Consider the following 27,538-nt stretch of genomic DNA (forward strand, 5'->3'; position numbering starts at 1 on the left):
TTTTGAATGTTGGACTCAAACTCCCAGCAGGCACTGTTCCGGCTCGACTGGGTCGATGGTGTGGGGAAATGAGGTCGACTGTAGGTCTCGCTGATTGTAGGTAGGTGGTGGACGGTACATGCCTTGGCGAGAGAGAAATTGGACGGCCGCTGTCCTGTGTCCCCTCATAGCCGCCGCACCAGTGTACCAAGGGCAGAGTGCCGGGTCGGGGCAGTCAATACGGGCTGTGAATCCCTTCGAGGTGGAATACCTCGTTGCTCCACGACACTCATCCAGGTCCTCTGGCAGCTCACGGAGACTATCGATACCTCGATACTTTGTAGCTGCAAGCAGCTAGGTGCCAGCTTCAGCTCCGTCAGCTTTTAACGCGGGGGGTTCTCCGTTCTGTGATTGCTGGCGACACAGCAAAATATTACCAAACATCCCTCCAAGAAGAACGCGGAGATCCAAGGGGATTACAGGTCAGACAACACGTTTTATTTCTCTCCCCAACAATGGCGGCGAATGCATTTCGGCTATTGTAAGCCTTCCTCAGCGCCCAGCATTGCAGCAAGAATAACGTTCCACAAATGTTCCTTCCTATGCCTTATTGGTTCAGCACCTGACGCTCCTCCCCCTAATGCACTCGACACATCACGTTGTAGTCCATTTTGAATGTTGGACTCAAACAAATATATATATTATTAACAAAACATATACAGTATTTTTTCTGTAGGATAGCGTGAAGGTTAAATTTAATATTCACACTCCAGAGAGTGCAACAGTAGGAAAAGCGTTGGATAGCGCAGGGGTAAAAATTACTACTCCCACTCCAGTGAGCGCAACAGTAGGGAAAGCGTTGGATAGCGTAAGGTTAAAAATTACTATTCCCACTCCAGTGAGCGCAACAGTAGGGAAAGCGTTGGATAGCGTAGGGGTAAAAATTACTATTCCCACTCCAGTGAACGCAACAGTAGGGAAAGCGTTGGATAGCGTAGGGGTAAAAATTACTATTCCAACTCCAGAGAGTGCAACAGTGGGGCAAGCGTTGGATAGTGAGAGGGTAAAAATTACTATTACCACTCCAGAGAGAACAACAGTAGGGAAAGCGTTGTATAGCGTAGGGGTAAAAATTACTATTCCCACACCAGAGAGCGCAACAGTAGGGAAAGCATTGGATAGCGTAGGAGTAAAAATAACTATTCCCACTCCAGAGAGTGCAACAGTAGGGAAAGTGTTGGATAGCGTAGGAGTACAAATTACTATTCCAACTCCAGTGAGTGCAACAGTAGGAAAAGGGTTTGATAGCGTACGGCAAAAAATTACTATTCCTACTCCAGAGAGTGCAACAGTAGGGAAAGTGATAGGATAGCGTAGAGATAAAAATTACTATTCCCACTCCAGTGAGTGCAACAGTAGGGTAAACATTGGATAACGTAGTGGTCAAAATTACTATTCCAAATCCAGAGAGTGTAACAGTATGGAAAGCGTTGGAAAGCGTAGGGGTAAAATTTACTTTTACTACTCCAGTGAGTGCAACAGTAGGGAAAGCGTTGGATAGCATAGGGTTAAAAATTACTATTCCTACTCCAGAGAGTGCAACAGTAGGGAAAGCGTTGGATAGCGTAGGGGTAAAAATTACTATTCCAACTCCAGAGAGTGCAACAGTAGGGAAACGTTGGATAGTGTAGGGGTAAAAATGACTATTCCCACCCCAGTGAGTGCAATAGTAGGGAAAGTAAATACTTCATATATAAATATAAATAACATAAATATTAATACCAATTACAAAATAATTAAAATATTTTACAATTTTATAAAATATATTAATTAATCAATTAAAATTACAAATAAAAATTAACTAATATTAAAAATTACCTACTAATACTAATTATTTACCAATTACCAATACATTAATTTACAATATAAAAATAAATAAAATGTAGACACAAAAAAAATGTAAGAAATGTAATTACTTACAATTAAATTACTTCCCAAGCTATTCCCCTATAAACACACAACACACTACAGAAAATAATGTAATAAAAGTGACATATTTATCAATTAATCAATTACAATAAATTACAAATTATATTTTAATTATTTACCAATTAATAAATAATTAACAATTAATTCTAAATAAATAACAATAAATAAAATAACATATTTAATTAATTATAATTAAATTAATTCCTATCCATATTCTTCTATAAACCCACAACCCACTACAGAAAATTAATTACTAAAATTAACATATTTATCAATTAATCAATTAAAATTAATTACCAATTATATTTTAAATATATACAAAGTAATAATTAATTGACAATTAATTTTAAATACATACCAATAAATAAAATAACATATTTAATTAATTATAATTAAATTACTTCCCACCCTATTTCCCTATAAACCCACAACCCACTGCAGAAAATAAATTACTAAAATTAACATATTTATCAATTAATCAATTAAAAATACTTACCAATTATATTTTAATTAATTACCAATTTATAATTAATTAACAATTAATTCTAAATAAATACTAGTAAATAAAATAACATATTTAATTAATTATAATTAAATTACTTCCCACCCTATTCCCCTATAAACCCACAACCCGCTACAGAAATAAATTACTAAAATTAACATGTTTATCAATTAATCAATTAAAATGAATTACCAATTATTTTTTAATTTATTACAATTAATAATAATTAACAATTAATTCTAAATAAATAACCAATAAATAAAATAACATATTTCATTAATTATAATTAAATTTCTTCCCACCCTATTCCCCTAAAAACCCACAATCCGCTACAGAATTATATTACACAAAAATTTAAAATTAATATTAACTTACCTTAAATTCGATATTTGTGTTGTCTATATTATATCTAGTCGATATTTTGTCCATTCTATATTTTTGATTCGATATTATGTCCATTCTATTCGATATAAAAAATTTCTAGTCGATATTTTGGTAGTCTATATTATGTCTAGTCGATATTATGTCTATTCTATATTTTTTACTCGATATTATGTCTAGTCGGTATTTAAATCTCGATATTTTGACTCTATACCAGAGAGGATATAGTGGTAAAACAGATATCAAATAATTAACTTAAGTTATAGTGCAGAGATAAAACAGTTCTTTGTATTTGCATAAACCCTAATTGACTAGCTGAATAAAAAAAAAATGATCCGGGACGCATGCCTAATTAAGATCAGCAAAAATAAAAGGGTGCATAATTACCGCCTACAGCCCTAAAATGCATATGGGTAGGTTTTTATTAATGTATCAAAATGATCATAACGCTATTTCTTTTGCACCATGAACCATCACTATCCCATAGCTCTTCACTACAGACCCAAAAAAACTATTTATGGCAGTGATTTACAGTTAACCGTTGTTGCCACCAACACAACCTCATCGCCGCAACCTTCCAATACCCACCAATGAAACCCTTCAATACCTCAATGCCGCAGGACACCGACAACTGATCCCCGCAGACCTTTATACTCTAATCACTGCAGTACTACTAATATAGATCATAAATCCAGCTGCAAAGAGCTCACTGCTGCAGGTGTGCACGACAACTTAATACTTTGACCCTCATTACAAGATTCTTGCGGCCTCTCCTACTCCATCCCCGCAACCCCCCCCAAACAAAACACTGGGGCCACCCGCGTAACAACTCTCTGCACATGCACACACAACAACCCAGCTTGCGCAGCCCCTATCAGCATTCCGCAGTCCGGTATCCACAACCAGTCCAGTACTCCCCCATACTTCGTGGGGAGGGAGGGTAGGAACAAAAAGTAATTTACTTGGGGAACTGCCTCCACCATGGACCGACAGAGCGCGCCTACCTCTGTCTGCCTCACGAGACACCTCACTACAGGGCCGCACAGGCCTACCAGAGCCTGCGGAGCACCGTCTGCAGCCTGCCTGACACGTTCGCATTGCGCTATCTTTTTATCCATGACGGAGGAGGGGTTATGGTTTTGGGGCTCACCCCCGTTGTACCTGAGCCGAGGCTGTTGTGGATCCTCATGGGCCCACGCAGGCTGTGGAGCAGGCACAGCAGCATGCAGACCCAAATGGACCACAAGTAGCTCCAGTATCAGGACATACGTGTGCTTACGCCAGTACGGGCCACAATCAGCCATGTTTCCTCTGTTGCCTCCTCCTCCTGCTGCTGCTGCCGCAGGGCCTCGGTGTATGCTGGGATAATTCACAGCTCCAAAAAGTGGACTCTCTCTCTCCTGCTCCTGTTTGCTTTCAGGTTGGGTGCAGCTTCTGATGGAGCATTGTGTTCCTCTTGTAAAGTCATTCTCTCATAACCGTAATAATATTAATTATGTGCAGCATGTAAACTAAGCACCCAAAGCACCTGAATTAGACACAACACGCAGGAAAACTAACTGCAGTTTTGCTAAACATTAATTTACTGGATAAAAACAATGAGTCATACTAATATAGAGCTCTGATATTGTAAATATAACTGAATAAATGAAAGTGTTTTGTGCTTATGTTAAAAGTTGTGTGGCAAAGGAATGCAGATGGTAAGTAAACAACGCCTATTTTGTTCACTATGCTAGCGAACACCTACCATGAGAAGATTAGAATGGTGGGAGGTAAACAGAAGGGTTACGGGGCATATTACCAAGCAATAGCGATAATTATCGCTATTGCTTGGTTAGTGATAAAAATGTATCGCCGAGCTGCGACGATTTTTATCGCAGATAAACCTTGCTATTAGCAAGGTTTATCTCAGAAACAATAAAAATCGGCCGAAATGCATGAATATCGCTGTAAAGTCAGCGATATTCATGCATTACCAAGCGAATGCTCTTAGCCATGTTATCCACCTCCCATTGAATAACATGGCTAAGAACTGCTCAAGGCAGGTGTTAGCTTTTGGAGATATTCACGCTTAGCGCGAATATCTCCAAAAGATGGTAATAGGAGATAGCGATGTTAGCGACTGTTTCCAGTCGCTAACATCTTGGCATGCCCACTTTGCATGTCATTAGTGATAAATTTCTCTGACATGCAAAGCGGGGCCCAAGATGGTCGCTATCTCCTACTAGCTGTCGCTAACTGGTGTTAGCGACAGCTAGGTAATAGGGAGATAATTTTATCTCCGCTTTCTTGGCTTTTAAAGCCAAAAAAAGCAGAGATAAATCCCTTGATAATATGCCCCTACATTTCTATATCTAATTTCTGTTGTGTTTGTTTTCTTATTAGTTCCCATTGTGGCTTGCGCAGCCTAGTCTGAAAGTGGCTGTTTAAACGCGATGGTGGAAATGGATTTCAAAGATGGCCCCCACGCATGCGCGATACGAATAACAAGTTACGAGTGCATGGCCTCTCCCCGGAGCAAGAGATGTCAAGGCCAGCCTGGCCCATGAACGGGAGTTGTGCCAAAGTTGCCTGCATTTTAAAGTCTGGGAAAGGAAGAAGTTGAAACTTGAATATTTGGTATGATTACAAGGAAATGAACGACAAGTACAAATGTGAACATTAAGTCATGAGAAAGTCTTTAAAATGACTGCAAATTTAAGAACTGGTTTAAACAAGGACGTGAGTTGATCATCACCACCCCTCTAATGGACCAATGAGAAATGAGTGCAGACCCTAAAAGTTTCAATTTGGGTTTAAATAGGTAGTGAAAAGATTCTATGTCGGGAGGGAGACATTGAGGAGGTTAGAAAGACAGTCAGCTTGGGAACCTGTTCTATGCAGTTCTGTCATCTTCCTATGGCAGATTGGTAATGCGTTTTCTAAATTTTCATTTCTTAAATGTATTCCATAATGTTTTAGAATGTGCTTGTCTAATAGGATTTTGCAATATAAAAATGTTCTTTCCTAATGAATCTTGATAAAATTCTATTAAATATAAACTCGAGTTTGATCTTTTATTAGAATAAAAAGTAATGACAATCAAATGTTAAGAAGTTATGGGAATACTGTGATTGAGCTGGAGTTAATCGCCATCAACTGATTCCTACTAGTTGGTCCATCGACCAAATAGCGGAATACCTTGATGTTTTATTCCTTATGACTGTAGAGTATTTGAAATGTATATAATGTATAGAAATAGAGTATAGGTTAATGAGGTACCCCGCTTATCCAGCAGCTTGCCTTCTTTTTGCTGATTCAGGGGCAGCACCACCAGCTCATCCGCACCACCAAGAAGAAATCACCGAAGGAGCGACTGGACAACAAAGCCCACGACAGCAAGGAACTCTTCAGCATCGTCAAGGAGTTCTCCAACCCCAGCACCGGCAACAACGACATCACCCCTTCACAAGATCTCTGCGACTCCGTCGCCTCGTTCTTCCACCGCAAGATTGCCGACATCCACAACAGTTTTGGTGCACTATCCATGCACCCAACCACCGAACCTACGAACCCCACCGCCACCCTCCGCACCTGGACCACGGTGACCACCGAAGACACAGCCCGCACGATTAACACCATCCACTCCGGCTCTCCAACCGACCCCTACCCCCACCACGTCTTCAACAAGGCCGACTCCACCATCGCACCCCAACTCCGGGACGTCATCAACACCTCCTTCAACACCGCCACCTTCCCGGAGAGCTGGAAGCATGCCGAGCTCAGCGCCCTACTGAAAAAACCAACTGCAGACCCCACCGACCACAAGAACTTCTGCCCCATCTCGCTCCTCCCTTTTCCTGCCAAAGTCATCGAGAAGATCGTCAACAAACAGCTTGCCGCCTTCCTCGAGACGAACGGATCCCTCGACCCCTCGCAGTCTGGTTTCAGAGCCAACCACAGCACCGAGACCGCCATCATCGCAGCCATCGACGACATCCGAGCCCTGCTCGACAACGGGGAAACAGCGGCACTCATCCTCCTGGACCTCTCCGCAGCATTCGACACTGTCTGCCACAGCACCCTAGTCCAACGCCTCGACAACACCGGCATCCAAGAGATGGCACTGAAGTGGATCATCTCATTCCTCGCCGGAAGAACAGAGAGAGTCCGCCTCCCCCCGTTTCGATCCGAGGCCACCGAAGTCATCTGTGGCGTCCCGCAAGGATCATCACTCAGCCCCACCCTCTTCAATGTCTACATGAGACCTCTAGCTGCCATCGCACGCCAACACAACCTCAACATCATCTCCTACACCGACGACACCCAGCTGATCCTCTCCCTCACCAGAGACCCCGGCACCGCCAGAACCAGCCTACACGAAGGGATGAAAGACGTCGCCGAGTGGATGAAGAACAGCCGCCTGAAACTGAAGTCAGACAAGACTGGTCCTCATCCTGGGACCATCACCCTCCGCCTGGGACGACTCCTGGTGGCCCCAGCCCCCAGCCCTGGGCACCGCCCCCAAGCCAACAGACCACGCACGCAACCTGGGCTTCATCCTGGACTCCTCCCTCTCGATGACCAGACAAATCAACGCCGTATCCTCATCATGCTTTCACACCCTTCACATGCTTCGCAAGATCTTCCGATGGATCCCGACCGAAACCAGGAAGACGGTCACCCAGGCCCTCGTCACCAGCCGACTGGACCACGGAAACACCCTCTACGCCGGAACCACAGCCAAGCTACAGAAAAGACTCAAACGCATCCAGAACACCTCCGCCCGACTCATTCTGGACATCCCCCTACGCAGCCACATCTCCGGCCACCTGAGGGACCTGCACTGGCTCCCCGTCGACAAGAGGATCACGTTCAGGCTCCTCACCCACGGACACAGGTCTTTCCACGGCCTGGGCCCCAAGTACCTCAACGACCGCCTGACCTTCTACACGCCCACCCGCTAGCTACGGTCTACCAGCCTTGCCCTCGCAACCATACCACGCATCCGAAGAGCCACCGCCAGAGGCAGATCCTTCTCCTACCTGGCGGCCAAGACATGGAACTCCCTCCCCATCCACCTCTGGCTGACCCAGGACCACCTCGCCTTCAGTAGACAGCTCAAGACCTGGCTGTTCGAGCAGTAGCGGACCCCTTCCCTCAAGAGTCTTGAGACCCTTCCGGGTGAGTAGCGCGCTGTACAAATGCTGTGATTGATTGATGATTGATTGTGTGTAAATGTGTTACTCGCTTTGCTATGGGCCCCACCGTCGATTAAAATTAGGTGCTCCTGAATTAGTGAGATGAATTTGAGGGTTGTTTGAAAGATCACGCAGTGTCACTTCCCCTCATCTTGGAAAGAGAACACAGCTCTCTGGACACGCTCCCACCATTGCCTGGAACACCAAGAGCACTACATCTGCCTCTGTTTTACATTGTCCCCTCAATCGATTCTAAAACTTTTCAAAGTTCCGTCTCTTCCTCTAACCTTTGTTACGTAAACTGGCTATTCATACATAAAGGCTGCCACAGTTACGCAAGCACAATTGTTTAATTGGGATTTCAGGAGACACTTTAACATTTGATGCAAAAGCCCACCCATAAGCTTCCTTACTCTGGTATGTTGTTATCAGTCGACGCTTTTAGGGTAGTAGGGTAAAACAAAAAATAAATAAAACTTACATGACCGGCGGTGACTGGGTCTGTGCCGCCTCTGCTCCTGGACAGGAAGGAACAGGCATGCTCCCTCCCCTCCTGTAAGCCAATCACAATGCTGCAATGGCAGCGTTGTGATTGGTGCGGAGTCCCGGACGTCGCCTCTAGGGAGGTAATTTTCTTTATGTAGGCTGCATACAGCAGGGCCCAGGGCCGACTAAACAGTCAGGACACTCAGAGTGGTACAAGCCACTACTCCCCAACTCACCCACTCACCCGCCCCCAACCAGGCATACCCCTGCCTTCTGCTTTCTCGCAGCGAGAGAGGCAGAAAAGAAAATGGTATTTAAAATACCATTTTGTTTTCTGCTTCTGGCACTGAGAGAAAGCAGTGGGGCGGTGCTCCAACGTCCTAATGGAGCGGCCGCCCCTGATCAGGAGCCAAGAGGAACTATGCGGGAAGTTTCTAGATGATTCTGGAGATTTTGTCAAGGCCTGCCCTTACTTTGGTGATCCAGAGGGGTAAAAATTACTATTCCCACTCTAATAAGTGCAACAGTGGGGAAAGTGTTGGATAGCGGATGGGTAGAAATTGCTATTCCTACTCCAGTGACTGCAACAGTAGGGTATAGAGAAGGTATACAATTTACTATTCCAACTCCAGTCAGGGCAACAGTAGAACTTTACAATTAATCAATATAATTAACATCTAATTATTAATTAATTAAACATAAATTACTTCCCGCCCTTAAGCCTTATTAAACCCACAATACGCACCTAAATTAATCACAACATTGCCATAAAAGGGCACGTATAGGAGGTCGATCTTTCAGACTGTTGGCTCCGCAACTTTGGAATACTCTGCCAGTGACACTGCGTAGTACCTCCAATTTACTGGCTTTCAGAAAGGGCCTTAAAACCTGGCTTTTAACTCTGTAGATATCAGTTTTCACTGTAAGTTAGGGATCTCCCTTTTCTGTTTTTTTCCGTTATGTTGTGACACAGGTTTGCAATAAAGCGCCGGGACACTCTTTGAGTAGCCGTGCGCTATACAAGACAATAAATAACATAACATAATTTATTTTAAATAAATTAATTTATATGAATTAACAACTAATTATTAATTAGTCAAATATAGATTTCTTTCCACCCTATACCCCTATAAACCCCACAACCCACACAAAAAATATTTACACAATTCCCATAATTAATTTTCAATAAATTAATTAAAACCAATCAACAACTAAACTAAAAGTTATTACACAATTACCATAATTAAACACCAATTACTTAATTAATATTAATTAATATAACAATTAATAAAAATGTAATAGGAAATTATTTCACACAATTAACACTATAAATTCTCAATTAAATAAATAGTAATGAGTAAAAAAAAAATCATTTCATATAATTAAATTACTTCCCACCCTATTCCTCTGTAAATCCACAAGCCGCTATGGAACTGAAAATGTTTACATTCAATTAAAATAAATAATAACTACAAAAAATGTACCACATACTACAAAATATAAACAATTCTTATATTAAAAAATACATCACATACGTTTAAAATATATTCCTAAAATACATAACACTAACTAAACAATCGATATTTTAAACAACTGTATTTTTGCAAACGATATTAAACACTTCGATATTTTTTAAATCGATATTTCTTACCCTAAATCGATGTCCTTGACCACAATATTCTTGCTGTCTTTATTTCTCACTCATGATATTTAGGACTCAATATTTCTGTAAATCGACATTTAAAACTAGGGGTTCTATTATAATGGTCGGTAGATCGCCACCGTCCGTATGGCAGTAGCGATCTGACCGCCATTATTTACCACCCTCCTCCCATTTGCCGCCATGGAAAGGCATGTGGTCCCTGATTGTGGGGGCCCGTTGCAGGCCCCCAGGGTGGTGGGTGGTGCACTTGGGGGGTACCTGTGGTACCCCCCTGCATTTTCATGCACAATGTGGCTGGTGCCTGCCACGTTGTGCAAGCAAATGCACAATGTGCATCCACAGCATTGTGGTGGGCGGTGCTGTGATGTTAAACCTGTCACTCACCTGAAATCCAGGTTGTTCAACACGAGAGGTGAGATGTTATTTCTCTTCTGCCCCTAAAAACCTATACCCGCCCGACTGAATTCACAACGCAGTCTGGCAAGAATAGATCTCCAGAGGAAGGGGGAAAATGGGACAAAATAATAAACAAAAAGAAACACTCCACTGGTTTCAACTTCACTTGACACCACTCTTTTCTTTTGTTCAGAGTTTCAGGTACTCTTGTATCTGTGAGCTGACATCTATTTAAATACACAAATGAAACATATTAACTAGTATTCATAGACTATTCTTATTCTGTCTATCTATTCAACATTATCATTAGGAAAAATACCTTTCAGTGCTTGTGGTTATTTTCACCAGAACAGTGTTTGTTAAAGAATACAGCCTAAACTATATTTCTGACTAGATCTGCAGATAAATAAAAGAATAATATTCACTATATAGACCAAATCTTCGTTCATAGTATAAAGTGCTTCTTGTCTCTAACTTACTGATAACAATCTTCAATATCAATATATAGTGTCCCTTAAAACATATGTATGAGTCTAGAAATCCTTTTAATTATTGTCCTCTTCTCTTGATCTTATTTCTTTATAGGCACAGCTGCTGCCCTTCATTGCACCAAAGTTTGGGAAAAGTTCAAGAATACCAATGTGAGTATTCGTAAAAGTATATTTATTCTCGAAGATCGTTTTTTGTTTATGCGTGCAAAAACGATGACAGCATCTTGCCTTTTAAACCCTTGAATCGCTTTTGGTTGACCAAGTGCATTAGATCCAAACTAAAGTAATTATAAAATCAAGTTCGTAAATACCTTAATCCCTTTGAAAGCCCTTCCGATCATGCAGAAGATAATCTTACTTGAACTTCTCTTTTGTTTTGTGTTTCAGGTCGGAGCAGAAAGGAATTAGGACCGGAAAGAGGAATCACTGCGTTGGCGTAGCCATGGAGACCCAAACAGGAATGGAAGCACCGAAGAAGAGATCCTCTCGCTGCAGAAAGGACACGGAAATGAGACTGGAATCCAGGTGAGGAAGAGGGCTAACGAGCGCAAGCACAAGTGATTGGGTTTCAAGAGCTTTTATTGAGTTCTTGAAGGGTGGGGTTCTTCAGTTGGAGAGGGAAGAGAAACGTGGCTCACATGTTTTAACTGCTTAAGCAGACAGGTGCAGATTATGAAAATTAGTTATTTGCTTGACAGCGTGTCCTTTAAACAAATGTACCCTGAATTCTCATATTAGAAACAAGCATAGGCAAGTACAATGTTTGTAACCAGCCTTTAGTGCAGATGATTGGGGCAACATAAAACAAGCATAAGTAAATACAATGATCCACTAAGCTTTTAGTACTTACAATGGAGCCTTACTGGTATTCTACATATTAATAATTAGACAAAGGCAATTGTAACAACTATTTCACAAAATACACAACCATAGTATGACTATAAGATGTTCTTATGACACAGTTTGAGGCTGAGCTATGTTCCTTGTATAAAAACCCTAACATGTGAGCACCGCCCGCCACAATGTTGTGGATGCCACCATGGCGGTGGCATTCTAATTGCCGGTGCGGGACCGCTGTACCACTGGCGGCCGGTCCCAGCACGGCTAGGGTGGCAGGTGAACTTTTGTCCGCCCGCCATCCTAATAGTCCCCTAGATATTTTGTCTGCACACTGCCGTACATTACTGTATTTAGAGATATTAACTGCCCCTGTGGACATCTCTTGCACTTTCAGGTACTGCTACCCCAGCAGTTGCCGGAAATGCACTGTAAGTTTGATGGATGGCTCCATCAACATCAAGAAGCAGTCCATCAAATTTACATTTTTTTTTTAAATCTTCAAAATGAAAAACCCAAAGCAGGATTTTCGATTTTGAAAATAAAAAAACAATTACCCCCATCACCATGGGAGAGTTCATGCACTGCACAGGGGCCATTTATAAGTTTTCACGGCCCCTTACAGTCAACTTTTTCATGGCAGAGATGGGCATTGAACACTGCACATGTCAGTCCAATATAAATTGAGCAGGTGGACACGTGGCCAAACTCCGTTGGGCTGCTCTAGGTGTGTGTAGGCAGAGGGGACGGAGTAGTCTTCGCTGTTTATTATTATTATTATTATTATTATTATTATTATTATTATTATTATTATTATTATTAATAATAATTCATACTTGATATAGCGTATGGCTACCCTTAGGCATCCCAGCTCTGGTTGCAACCAATAGCAAAGTACAGTTTCAAGGCAGGTTCTGGCAGAGCCATGTTTTTAATTGCTTTCTGAATGAAAAATGGTTTACACACTGAAGGCCCGCCCGAACATCCTGAGCAGGCTGTGGCCAAGGAGGGCTCCATGCTGTCAGATATCCTCTGGACAAGGTCTCGTTGAAGCCATTGACGTTTGGCAGGAAATCTCCAAGCAGGAGAAATTGGAATTTCAAGCCCAGAGAAGGTTTGTTTCAGCTCAGATAGTTCCAGCGAGGCAAGGCTACATGCAGAACTGAACAGGGCTCATTGAGGCAAGATACATTCTCCACCAGGTTCTGCTGAATCAGATTTGCTGCTGCAGAAAAGTTCAGAGTGGTGCAACCTGATTCTTCAGCCCCGCGCCAACGTACTTTTGTCAGATTGGCTTAACAGGTTGGTCTCGTTCCTCCAGAAGTCTTTGGAGCCAAAAAGTTTTGAAATCTCAATTTTCAGGTGATATAGCATAGGGTACAAGGACCTCAGGAAAATCACTTGGGGATCAAGATTTATTCAAGCAGAAGTCACCAGCAGGGTCCAGGGCTGGTCTAGTTCAAACTAGTCAGCTCAGAGATAACAGAAAAGCCCTCTTGTAGCTTTTTATATCACTGTTGCTTGAACAGGAGTTCAGCCTTATTAACCTTAGATAGGCTTCCTTATCCTGGGTACAAAAGGGACATCTGTTCCAATCTTTGAGGATCGTTTCAGGTTGCAGACAGCAGGTTTAGTAGTCTTCTGATCTTCCACAGGTCCAGTAACACTCTGAGGAGTGTACTGTGACTGCCAAATTTATGCCTGGCACCAACCTGTGGGCGGGGGTGACTCTTGTCCCTTCCTAATCAATTGGATGAATGTTTATCAGGGATAACCTTCCCCACTTTTGCAGCACATCTTGTTTTAAACTGCTAACAAACCCACAGTGCCCCTCTCTAAGGAGAGCTAAGATGGCAGAATCTTTCTTCCACTGTGCAGAGCTTGCGTGCCCACCCCAGATGAATAGCCAGGGAAATGCATGACCCCTCTATTTCTATTTCTATTTTCTATTTAGGGGGTTTTATAGAGCGCTTGGTGACGCACAGCGGCGTGTCCCCGCGCTAAGGAGCTAATACCTGCTGGAACTTACAAGTGCGGAAAGAACTACTGTGTAAATAAAGCAGTCTTCAGCTTGGCTCTAAAGATTGGTTCTGAAGGTTCTAATCGCAGGGCCATAGGTAGTTTGTTCCATCTTGATGCTGCGAGGTACCTAAAAGATCTTCCACCCATCCGGGCTCTAAACCAGTCCAGGGGGCAGCTCCTCTCCCACAGGTGTTCGTGCCTGCCTGGCCGGAGGGACAAAGAAAGGCCCTATTAATGTGTCAGCTAACATTTCCCAGTGTCCGAGTAGGCCTCTTTGAAGATTGTCAGGTTCCTGGGCACAGCACAGATGGTCACCCAGCCAGAAAAACAGAAACACCTCCCCACACCCAAACCCTTTGTCCTGGTCTGACAGCAGTTTTTACACCTCATCAGGGGGTTATTCAGCTGTCCGATGACAGTTGCAGCTCAAACAAATGCACCACCACAGGCTTTAAGGAGAGAAAAGGTAACTTTCTAAAAAAAAAAAGCTTTTCCTCAATAATCATTAAAAATGTGATTCAAGCATTAAATTGGGTTTTGAATGACTATCAAAAAGAGGCATTGAATTATATGTCTGCTTGTTTCATAACAAAAATTTGCCTTGTAAAATGTAATTATGTGATCCAGTGTTTTCAAATTGAACAGCCGGCCTTGCTGAAGTGAAAATAGCTTTAACATTAATAATGTACATGTCCTATGTTTAAGTACCATGCATTCTGCTCTTTAGACAATAAGGCCTATTAGGGGTGACATAAATAATTAAAAGGAACGTTTGGTCTAGACTAAAGGGGTTATATTGATAGGTTGAATTTGCAATGTAAAACTGCAGCAGCCTGGCTACAAATGGTAGACCTTCATTCCTGTTTTTACTGTCACTATAGCGGGTGGAACAATGAGTGTTGCAGTCATGTAGTGAAATCTAATTTATAAGCCCATAGTACACTTGTACCATAAACTAGGGACTAATGGTTAAGTTAAATATACCAATTATGGGTATGCCAATTCTATTAGTTTAGAGGGGGGGCATGTTCATGTTTGCCCTAGTTAGGGTAAAGTGCCAGCAAAACAGTCAAGGCAAACCTCTGTGGGTGCACCACACAAACAATGGTCATTTCCTATGTGGGTCTCTCCAGCAGAAGGCAGTGAGAGCTACCCTACACCCATGGGAGGACTCATCACTAAGGCATAAAACCTAGAAAGGCCATCAACATTAGGGTGGTTAGACCCAGGGTGTTGTTCCATACCCTTCAGGGGTTAGACCCACTCAAATGTAAAGATTCTCACTCTGCATTTGCATGTGAGGGGTCTGTGGTCTGTCGGAACCTGAAAATGATCCCCAAACACCCATGGTCTCAGTTACTTCAGTGCTCAGATTACTGCAAATGCTTCCCTTTCAATTGCACTCCACCTTTGCCCCCTGGGTAGTAGCTGCTTACTGATGAAGGCTATCGGTTCGATCAAGTTCTCATCATTCAGCTGTGAAAGAACAGTCTTAATGCCATGCTCTGAAGTATCTGTTTGTACAAGGAAATCTTTACTGAGGTCAGGTTCCTTGAGTACTTGTGTTGAACATATGGCTTCCTTCAGGGTGTCAAGCCCCTTTTGGCACACCTTGGTCCAGATCATTTTCTTTGGTTGCTTCTTAGAAGTCAGCTCTCACTTGGGTTTAGTCAATGATACTGATGAAGTTGGCAGCCCTCAATCTGTCAGTGAGCTCGTCAGCTCTGAGGAAGGGGAGAGCATCAGACCTGGTGACTGAATTGGTGCCCTTGTAATACACACAAAACCTCAGTTTTGGGGTGCTATCCGGTGAGGCAGTCTTTAGTACCAGGACCATTGGTCTAGACCTAGTCCTACTGGGGGGCTTAATCACCCCTAACTCCAGCATCTGGGCTCTCACTTTGTCAGACAGCTTGTAAATCAAATTTATGACAGGCATACTTTCCCCCATATCAATATCATGGGTGCACCTATTGGTGAGCCCTGCAATAAATGAGAAGAGAAAACTGTCACAGCCCAAATGCCATGCTCTGAAGCATCTGTCACCACAAGGAATTCTGTACTGAAGTCAGGGTGCCTTTAGTAATGACGCTGATCTCATGGCTTCATTCAGGGAATCCAGCGATTGTGGCACAATGGTACCAAATCCCTTGAGAAGTATAATTTAATACCCCTTGAAACCCAGAAACTCTCTCACTTGGGTCTGGAGGGTACTAGGACATCATGGTCTGTATTGTGGGCTGGGTATCCAACTTACACCACCTCTATTGCAGAGCCTAGAGTACTTGTTTCAGGTGATACATGTGGTCCTCTCAGCTGGAACTAAGTAGGCTATCCATCATCCATCTGCACAGGAAGTGACATCACTATGTTTCCCATCATCCATCTGCACAGGGAGTGACATCACTGAATTTCCCATCATCCATCTGGACAGAAAGGAGCATCACTGGATTTCCCACCAAGCTGTCTTGAAGAGAAGAAACCAAACGAGAGGACTCATTGCCATCATCCATCTGCACAGGAACTGGTATCACTGAATTTTCCGTCATCCACCTCCCTGGGTGGTGACATAATTCCTCCTCTCCCTCCCAGGTCCCACTGCTACTGAATGGACATGCATCTGGTGCTCTGCTGGGGTGCCGAAGGCATGGCAAGGGCAAGCCCATCTGCACCTGCACTGCCCCCAGCATCAAGAACCCTATTCTTCCATCCTCCCATCACAACCCTCAGCACCCTCAGCCATGGCTGTGCCCCACACGCTGCTGCCTTGCCGCACCTCACAGCCCTGAGGGTGTATTGTCATGTGCTTCATGGAAGTTTTTATGCACTTAGCCATACCCAACATTGACCACACTTGCACCTACAGCACCCAACACCCCATATGTCATACTCACACAGTCCTTGCACCACCTACAACACACTTTACACTTGCAAACAAGCTGCTCAACCAACCCTCACTCACCAAACACAACACAGAGACCTGGGGCCTGCTGCACAAAAATTACCCAGACTTACTTTTCCTCACAGAAATCTGGCTGAACCCTGCATCAGCATCTGACGTTGCAACAGCCACCTCCGCTACAAGATTGCCAGGAAAGACAAACTTCACAAGCCCAGCGGCAGAACTACCATCATCCACAAGAAGACCATCAGTTGCACCACATCCGTGGACATGTCATTCTCCAACATAGAACACCTGTCGTTCAAGCTCAATGTCACTGCCAACTTCACCTTAAGGGGCACTGTCATCTACAGTCCACTGGGACTGCACTCCAACTTTACAACTTTACAGACACCATCAGGCATTTTGTTGCACCATTCGCCCTCAATGCTAGCAATTATAGCTCACATGGAGACCTCACCTTCCACCCGAAAGACCATGCTGACACCAAGTCAAGATCACCCATAGATGATAGTGGAAGCCTGCAGGCTTTACAGTGCCCACACGGAAAGAAACCTGCCAGATTGTGTTGGTTCCTATCCCTGTAGTCTGTGATGTCTCCCTTCGTGAGTATGTCCCTCAGGCTATGGCTTTTCCTATAGGTAATGGCTGGTCTAGTGCTTAACTCAGGGCCAATGACAGAATCACTTTTAAGGATGTTCCAATTTTTTGCAAAACATTCTTAAAAGTGAGACTTTGATCTCCCTCATGGGAAGACCAAAAGAAAGATAACACAATTCCTTACGTGCAGCTCTACACATGTGGTATACGTGCTTGAATGTCCGTGTAAAAAAAGATATGTGGGCAGCACAACAGTAATGGCCAAGAATAGGGTGATGCAACATCTAAGGGCAATCACAAATCAGGACCCTCAATACCCAGTCGCAAGACACTTTGCACAACATCACAGATCGAATTGCAATTTGTTAACATACTTTGCAATCGAACAGGTGAGGCAAAATCAGAGAGGGGGTAACAGAGAGATGCAGTTGAGGAAAAAGGAGTCTAAATGGATTCTAGAACTAGAAACACGACAACCGAATGGGCACAATGACCATGAGGAATTGGTAGTTCATCTATATGACTCATGAAAAAACAAAGTAAGAATCCTGTACCTATGAAACGTAAAACCCATACATGTTTGTCACAATGAAGGAATGTTGGTCTAAATATCTAAGCTGGAAATGTGTTTTAATGAGAATAAGATTGTAATTTTAATTTTTGTTTTACTTTAACAGGCGGAATCAAGATGATATATTAGGGATCACGTGCACTTCACGAGGAATTGAGCCTGTCACCCAGAAGATTCACGAAAATAGAGTAGAAGACTTCTCCACTAAGTAGAAATTTCTTCACTTATAGTTCACGTTTTTTGCACTTTTTTTGTTTTTAAAGATAAAGCTTTAACCAGAGACATTGAACCCTTATTAAGCCACTAGGCGAAAGAAGAGGGGTTTAGAAACAGTAACTGCACAATCAGCCACTGTGGCGAATGAAATGCGATATAATAATTAATTATGAAATGTACTTAATCACTTTTATGGATAAGTGGTTGTGTAAAAAGAGACAATGTGTGTACAAGAACAATTTAAAACAAGTACACTCAAAGACGTCAGCCAAAACGAAATGTGTACAGTCCTGTTTCTATGGCTATCACGCAGTGTGTATGTAACTGGTGGAAAGCTAATGGCTTGCTGTGTGAGCAAGGGAGTTTTGGCTTCCGAAACGCGTAACAGCAAATAAAGCGACACTGTGTACACTTTACCTCTGAGTGCGCGTCTAACTTGGAATTTTATGGAAAATAAGTGACTGGCGGGGCTCTGCCAGCCGTGAACGCGCCACCGGACTGTGGGAGGTTCCGCCGTGAAAGAGCCGTGGAAAGCAAGCTTATATATATATATATATATATATATATATATATATATATATATATATATATATATATATATATATATATTATATATATATATATATATATATATATTATTAACAAAACATATACAATATTTTTTCTGTAGGATAGCGTGAAGGTTAAATTTAATATTCACACTCCAGAGAGTGCAACAGTAGGAAAAGCGTTGGATAGCGCAGGGGTAAAAATTACTACTCCCACTCCAGTGAGCGCAACAGTAGGGAAAGCGTTGGATAGCGTAAGGTTAAAAATTACTATTCCCACTCCAGTGAGCGCAACAGTAGGGAAAGCGTTGGATAGCGTAGGGGTAAAAATTACTATTCCCACTCCAGTGAACGCAACAGTAGGGAAAGCCTTGGATAGCGTAGGGGTAAAAATTACTATTCCAACTCCAGAGAGTGCAACAGTGGGGCAAGCGTTGGATAGTGAGAGGGTAAAAATTACTATTACCACTCCAGAGAGAACAACAGTAGGGAAAGCGTTGTATAGCGTAGGGGTAAAAATTACTATTCCCACACCAGAGAGCGCAACAGTAGGGAAAGCATTGGATAGCGTAGGAGTAAAAATAACTATTCCCACTCCAGAGAGTGCAACAGTAGGGAAAGTGTTGGATAGCGTAGGAGTACAAATTACTATTCCAACTCCAGTGAGTGCAACAGTAGGAAAAGGGTTTGATAGCGTACGGCAAAAAATTACTATTCCTACTCCAGAGAGTGCAACAGTAGGGAAAGTGATAGGATAGCGTAGAGATAAAAATTACTATTCCCACTCCAGTGAGTGCAACAGTAGGGTAAACATTGGATAACGTAGTGGTCAAAATTACTATTCCAAATCCAGAGAGTGTAACAGTATGGAAAGCGTTGGAAAGCGTAGGGGTAAAATTTACTTTTACTACTCCAGTGAGTGCAACAGTAGGGAAAGCGTTGGATAGCATAGGGTTAAAAATTACTATTCCTACTCCAGAGAGTGCAACAGTAGGGAAAGCGTTGGATAGCGTAGGGGTAAAAATTACTATTCCAACTCCAGAGAGTGCAACAGTAGGGAAACGTTGGATAGTGTAGGGGTAAAAATGACTATTCCCACCCCAGTGAGTGCAATAGTAGGGAAAGTAAATACTTCATATATAAATATAAATAACATAAATATTAATACCAATTACAAAATAATTAAAATATTTTACAATTTTATAAAATATATTAATTAATCAATTAAAATTACAAATAAAAATTAACTAATATTAAAAATTACCTACTAATACTAATTATTTACCAATTACCAATACATTAATTTACAATATAAAAATAAATAAAATGTAGACACAAAAAAAATGTAAGAAATGTAATTACTTACAATTAAATTACTTCCCAAGCTATTCCCCTATAAACACACAACCCACTACAGAAAATAATGTAATAAAAGTGACATATTTATCAATTAATCAATTACAATAAATTACAAATTATATTTTAATTATTTACCAATTAATAAATAATTAACAATTAATTCTAAATAAATAACAATAAATAAAATAACATATTTAATTAATTATAATTAAATTAATTCCTATCCATATTCTTCTATAAACCCACAACCCACTACAGAAAATTAATTACTAAAATTAACATATTTATCAATTAATCAATTAAAATTAATTACCAATTATATTTTAAATATATACAAAGTAATAATTAATTGACAATTAATTTTAAATACATACCAATAAATAAAATAACATATTTAATTAATTATAATTAAATTACTTCCCACCCTATTTCCCTATAAACCCACAACCCACTGCAGAAAATAAATTACTAAAATTAACATATTTATCAATTAATCAATTAAAAATACTTACCAATTATATTTTAATTAATTACCAATTTATAATTAATTAACAATTAATTCTAAATAAATACTAGTAAATAAAATAACATATTTAATTAATTATAATTAAATTACTTCCCACCCTATTCCCCTATAAACCCACAACCCGCTACAGAAATAAATTACTAAAATTAACATGTTTATCAATTAATCAATTAAAATTAATTACCAATTATTTTTTAATTTATTACAATTAATAATAATTAACAATTAATTCTAAATAAATAACCAATAAATAAAATAACATATTTCATTAATTATAATTAAATTTCTTCCCACCCTATTCCCCTAAAAACCCACAATCCGCTACAGAATTATATTACACAAAAATTTAAAATTAATATTAACTTACCTTAAATTCGATATTTGTGTTGTCTATATCATATCTAGTCGATATTTTGTCCATTCTATATTTTTGATTCGATATTATGTCCATTCTATTCGATATAAAAAATTTCTAGTCGATATTTTGGTAGTCTATATTATGTCTAGTCGATATTATGTCTATTCTATATTTTTTACTCGATATTATGTCTAGTCGGTATTTAAATCTCGATATTTTGACTCTATACCAGAGAGGATATAGTGGTAAAACAGATATCAAATAATTAACTTAAGTTATAGTGCAGAGATAAAACAGTTCTTTGTATTTGCATAAACCCTAATTGACTAGCTGAATAAAAAAAAAATGATCCAGGACGCATGCCTAATTAAGATCAGCAAAAATAAAAGGGTGCATAATTACCGCCTACAGCCCTAAAATGCATATGGATAGGTTTTTATTAATGTATCAAAATGATCATAACGCTATTTCTTTTGCACCATGAACCATCACTATCCCATAGCTCTTCACTACAGACCCAAAAAAACTATTTATGGCAGTGATTTACAGTTAACCGTTGTTGCCACCAACACAACCTCATCGCCGCAACCTTCCAATACCCACCAATGAAACCCTTCAATACCTCAATGCCGCAGGACACCGACAACTGATCCCCGCAGACCTTTATACTCTAATCACTGCAGTACTACTAATATAGATCATAAATCCAGCTGCAAAGAGCTCACTGCTGCAGGTGTGCACGACAACTTAATACTTTGACCCTCATTACAAGATTCTTGCGGCCTCTCCTACTCCATCCCCGCAACCCCCCCCAAACAAAACACTGGGGCCACCCGCGTAACAACTCTCTGCACATGCACACACAACAACCCAGCTTGCGCAGCCCCTATCAGCATTCCGCAGTCCGGTATCCACAACCAGTCCAGTACTCCCCCATACTTCGTGGGGAGGGAGGGTAGGAACAAAAAGTAATTTACTTGGGGAACTGCCTCCACCATGGACCGACAGAGCGCGCCTACCTCTGTCTGCCTCACGAGACACCTCACTACAGGGCCGCACAGGCCTACCAGAGCCTGCGGAGCACCGTCTGCAGCCTGCCTGACACGTTCGCATTGCGCTATCTTTTTATCCATGACGGAGGAGGGGTTATGGTTTTGGGGCTCACCCCCGTTGTACCTGAGCCGAGGCTGTTGTGGATCCTCATGGGCCCACGCAGGCTGTGGAGCAGGCACAGCAGCATGCAGACCCAAATGGACCACAAGTAGCTCCAGTATCAGGACATACGTGTGCTTACGCCAGTACGGGCCACAATCAGCCATGTTTCCTCTGTTGCCTCCTCCTCCTGCTGCTGCTGCCGCAGGGCCTCGGTGTATGCTGGGATAATTCACAGCTCCAAAAAGTGGACTCTCTCTCTCCTGCTCCTGTTTGCTTTCAGGTTGGGTGCAGCTTCTGATGGAGCATTGTGTTCCTCTTGTAAAGTCATTCTCTCATAACCGTAATAATATTAATTATGTGCAGCATGTAAACTAAGCACCCAAAGCACCTGAATTAGACACAACACGCAGGAAAACTAACTGCAGTTTTGCTAAACATTAATTTACTGGATAAAAACAATGAGTCATACTAATATAGAGCTCTGATATTGTAAATATAACTGAATAAATGAAAGTGTTTTGTGCTTATGTTAAAAGTTGTGTGGCAAAGGAATGCAGATGGTAAGTAAACAACGCCTATTTTGTTCACTATGCTAGCGAACACCTACCATGAGAAGATTAGAATGGTGGGAGGTAAACAGAAGGGTTACGGGGCATATTACCAAGCAATAGCGATAATTATCGCTATTGCTTGGTTAGTGATAAAAATGTATCGCCGAGCTGCGACGATTTTTATCGCAGATAAACCTTGCTATTAGCAAGGTTTATCTCAGAAACAATAAAAATCGGCCGAAATGCATGAATATCGCTGTAAAGTCAGCGATATTCATGCATTACCAAGCGAATGCTCTTAGCCATGTTATCCACCTCCCATTGAATAACATGGCTAAGAACTGCTCAAGGCAGGTGTTAGCTTTTGGAGATATTCACGCTTAGCGCGAATATCTCCAAAAGATGGTAATAGGAGATAGCGATGTTAGCGACTGTTTCCAGTCGCTAACATCTTGGCATGCCCACTTTGCATGTCATTAGTGATAAATTTCTCTGACATGCAAAGCGGGGCCCAAGATGGTCGCTATCTCCTACTAGCTGTCGCTAACTGGTGTTAGCGACAGCTAGGTAATAGGGAGATAATTTTATCTCCGCTTTCTTGGCTTTTAAAGCCAAAAAAAGCAGAGATAAATCCCTTGATAATATGCCCCTACATTTCTATATCTAATTTCTGTTGTGTTTGTTTTCTTATTAGTTCCCATTGTGGCTTGCGCATCCTAGTCTGAAAGTGGCTGTTTAAACGCGATGGTGGAAATGGATTTCAAAGATGGCCCCCACGCATGCGCGATACGAATAACAAGTTACGAGTGCATGGCCTCTCCCCGGAGCAAGAGATGTCAAGGCCAGCCTGGCCCATGAACGGGAGTTGTGCCAAAGTTGCCTGCATTTTAAAGTCTGGGAAAGGAAGAAGTTGAAACTTGAATATTTGGTATGATTACAAGGAAATGAACGACAAGTACAAATGTGAACATTAAGTCATGAGAAAGTCTTTAAAATGACTGCAAATTTAAGAACTGGTTTAAACAAGGACGTGAGTTGATCATCACCACCCCTCTAATGGACCAATGAGAAATGAGTGCAGACCCTAAAAGTTTCAATTTGGGTTTAAATAGGTAGTGAAAAGATTCTATGTCGGGAGGGAGACATTGAGGAGGTTAGAAAGACAGTCAGCTTGGGAACCTGTTCTATGCAGTTCTGTCATCTTCCTATGGCAGATTGGTAATGCGTTTTCTAAATTTTCATTTCTTAAATGTATTCCATAATGTTTTAGAATGTGCTTGTCTAATAGGATTTTGCAATATAAAAATGTTCTTTCCTAATGAATCTTGATAAAATTCTATTAAATATAAACTCGAGTTTGATCTTTTATTAGAATAAAAAGTAATGACAATCAAATGTTAAGAAGTTATGGGAATACTGTGATTGAGCTGGAGTTAATCGCCATCAACTGATTCCTACTAGTTGGTCCATCGACCAAATAGCGGAATACCTTGATGTTTTATTCCTTATGACTGTAGAGTATTTGAAATGTATATAATGTATAGAAATAGAGTATAGGTTAATGAGGTACCCCGCTTATCCAGCAGCTTGCCTTCTTTTTGCTGATTCAGGGGCAGCACCACCAGCTCATCCGCACCACCAAGAAGAAATCACCGAAGGAGCGACTGGACAACAAAGCCCACGACAGCAAGGAACTCTTCAGCATCGTCAAGGAGTTCTCCAACCCCAGCACCGGCAACAACGACATCACCCCTTCACAAGATCTCTGCGACTCCCTCGCCTCGTTCTTCCACCGCAAGATTGCCGACATCCACAACAGTTTTGGTGCACCATCCATGCACCCAACCACCGAACCTACGAACCCCACCGCCACCCTCCGCACCTGGACCACGGTGACCACCGAATACACAGCCCGCACGATTAACACCATCCACTCCGGCTCTCCAACCGACCCCTACCCCCACCACGTCTTCAACAAGGCCGACTCCACCATCGCACCCCAACTCCGGGACGTCATCAACACCTCCTTCAACACCGCCACCTTCCCGGAGAGCTGGAAGCATGCCGAGCTCAGCGCCCTACTGAAAAAACCAACTGCAGACCCCACCGACCACAAGAACTTCCCCCCCATCTCGCTCCTCCCTTTTCCTGCCAAAGTCATCGAGAAGATCGTCAACAAACAGCTTGCCGCCTTCCTCGAGACGAACGGATCCCTCGACCCCTCGCAGTCTGGTTTCAGAGCCAAGCATAGCACCGAGACCGCCATCATCGCAGCCATCGACGACATCCGAGCCCTGCTCGACAACGGGGAAACAGCGGCACTCATCCTCCTGGACCTCTCCGCAGCATTCGACACTGTCTGCCACAGCACCCTAGTCCAACGCCTCGACAACACCGGCATCCAAGAGATGGCACTGAAGTGGATCATCTCATTCCTCGCCGGCAGAACAGAGAGAGTCTGCCTCCCCCCGTTTCGATCCGAGGCCACCGAAGTCATCTGTGGCGTCCCGCAAGGATCATCACTCAGCCCCACCCTCTTCAATGTCTACATGAGACCTCTAGCTGCCATCGCACGCCAACACAACCTCAACATCATCTCCTACACCGACGACACCCAGCTGATCCTCTCCCTCACCAGAGACCCCGCACCGCCAGAACCAGCCTACACGAAGGGATGAAAGACGTCGCCGAGTGGATGAAGAACAGCCGCCTGAAACTGAAGTCAGACAAGACTGGTCCTCATCCTGGGACCATCACCCTCCGCCTGGGACGACTCCTGGTGGCCCCAGCCCCCAGCCCTGGGCACCGCCCCCAAGCCAACAGACCACGCACGCAACCTGGGCTTCATCCTGGACTCCTCCCTCTCGATGACCAGACAAATCAACGCCGTATCCTCATCATGCTTTCACACCCTTCACATGCTTCGCAAGATCTTCCGATGGATCCCGACCGAAACCAGGAAGACGGTCACCCAGGCCCTCGTCACCAGCCGACTGGACCACGGAAACACCCTCTACGCCGGAACCACAGCCAAGCTACAGAAAAGACTCAAACGCATCCAGAACACCTCCGCCCGACTCATTCTGGACATCCCCCTACGCAGCCACATCTCCGGCCACCTGAGGGACCTGCACTGGCTCCCCGTCGACAAGAGGATCACGTTCAGGCTCCTCACCCACGGACACAGGTCTTTCCACGGCCTGGGCCCCAAGTACCTCAACGACCGCCTGACCTTCTACACGCCCACCCGCTAGCTACGGTCTACCAGCCTTGCCCTCGCAACCATACCACGCATCCGAAGAGCCACCGCCAGAGGCAGATCCTTCTCCTACCTGGCGGCCAAGACATGGAACTCCCTCCCCATCCACCTCTGGCTGACCCAGGACCACCTCGCCTTCAGTAGACAGCTCAAGACCTGGCTGTTCGAGCAGTAGCGGACCCCTTCCCTCAAGCGTCTTGAGACCCTTCCGGGTGAGTAGCGCGCTGTACAAATGCTGTGATTGATTGATGATTGATTGTGTGTAAATGTGTTACTCGCTGTGCTATGGGCCCCACCGTCGATTAAAATTAGGTGCTCCTGAATTAGTGAGATGAATTTGAGGGTTGTTTGAAAGATCACGCAGTGTCACTTCCCCTCATCTTGGAAAGAGAACACAGCTCTCTGGACACGCTCCCACCATTGCCTGGAACACCAAGAGCACTACATCTGCCTCTGTTTTACATTGTCCCCTCAATCGATTCTAAAACTTTTCAAAGTTCCGTCTCTTCCTCTAACCTTTGTTACGTAAACTGGCTATTCATACATAAAGGCTGCCACAGTTACGCAAGCACAATTGTTTAATTGGGATTTCAGGAGACACTTTAACATTTGATGCAAAAGCCCACCCATAAGCTTCCTTACTCTGGTATGTTGTTATCAGTCGACGCTTTTAGGGTAGTAGGGTAAAACAAAAAATAAATAAAACTTACATGACTGGGTCTGTGCCGCCTCTGCTCCTGGACAGGAAGGAACAGGCATGCTCCCTCCCCTCCTGTAAGCCAATCACAATGCTGCAATGGCAGCGTTGTGATTGGTGCGGAGTCCCGGACGTCGCCTCTAGGGAGGTAATTTTCTTTATGTAGGCTGCATACAGCAGGGCCCAGGGCCGACTAAACAGTCAGGACACTCAGAGTGGTACAAGCCACTACTCCCCAACTCACCCACTCACCCGCCCCCAACCAGGCATACCCCTGCCTTCTGCTTTCTCGCAGCGAGAGAGGCAGAAAAGAAAATGGTATTTAAAATACCATTTTGTTTTCTGCTTCTGGCACTGAGAGAAAGCAGTGGGGCGGTGCTCCAACGTCCTAATGGAGCGGCCGCCCCTGATCAGGAGCCAAGAGGAACTATGCGGGAAGTTTCTAGATGATTCTGGAGATTTTGTCAAGGCATGCCCTTACTTTGGTGATCCAGAGGGGTAAAAATTACTATTCCCACTCTAATAAGTGCAACAGTGGGGAAAGTGTTGGATAGCGGATGGGTAGAAATTGCTATTCCTACTCCAGTGACTGCAACAGTAGGGTATAGAGAAGGTATACAATTTACTATTCCAACTCCAGTCAGGGCAACAGTAGAACTTTACAATTAATCAATATAATTAACATCTAATTATTAATTAATTAAACATAAATTACTTCCCGCCCTTAAGCCTTATTAAACCCACAATACGCACCTAAATTAATCACAACATTGCCATAAAAGGGCACGTATAGGAGGTCGATCTTTCAGACTGTTGGCTCCGCAACTTTGGAATACTCTGCCAGTGACACTGCGTAGTACCTCCAATTTA

Source organism: Lissotriton vulgaris, chromosome 9 (genome assembly GCF_964263255.1).
Source record: "Lissotriton vulgaris chromosome 9, aLisVul1.2, whole genome shotgun sequence".
NCBI classification, from domain to species: domain Eukaryota; kingdom Metazoa; phylum Chordata; class Amphibia; order Caudata; family Salamandridae; genus Lissotriton; species Lissotriton vulgaris.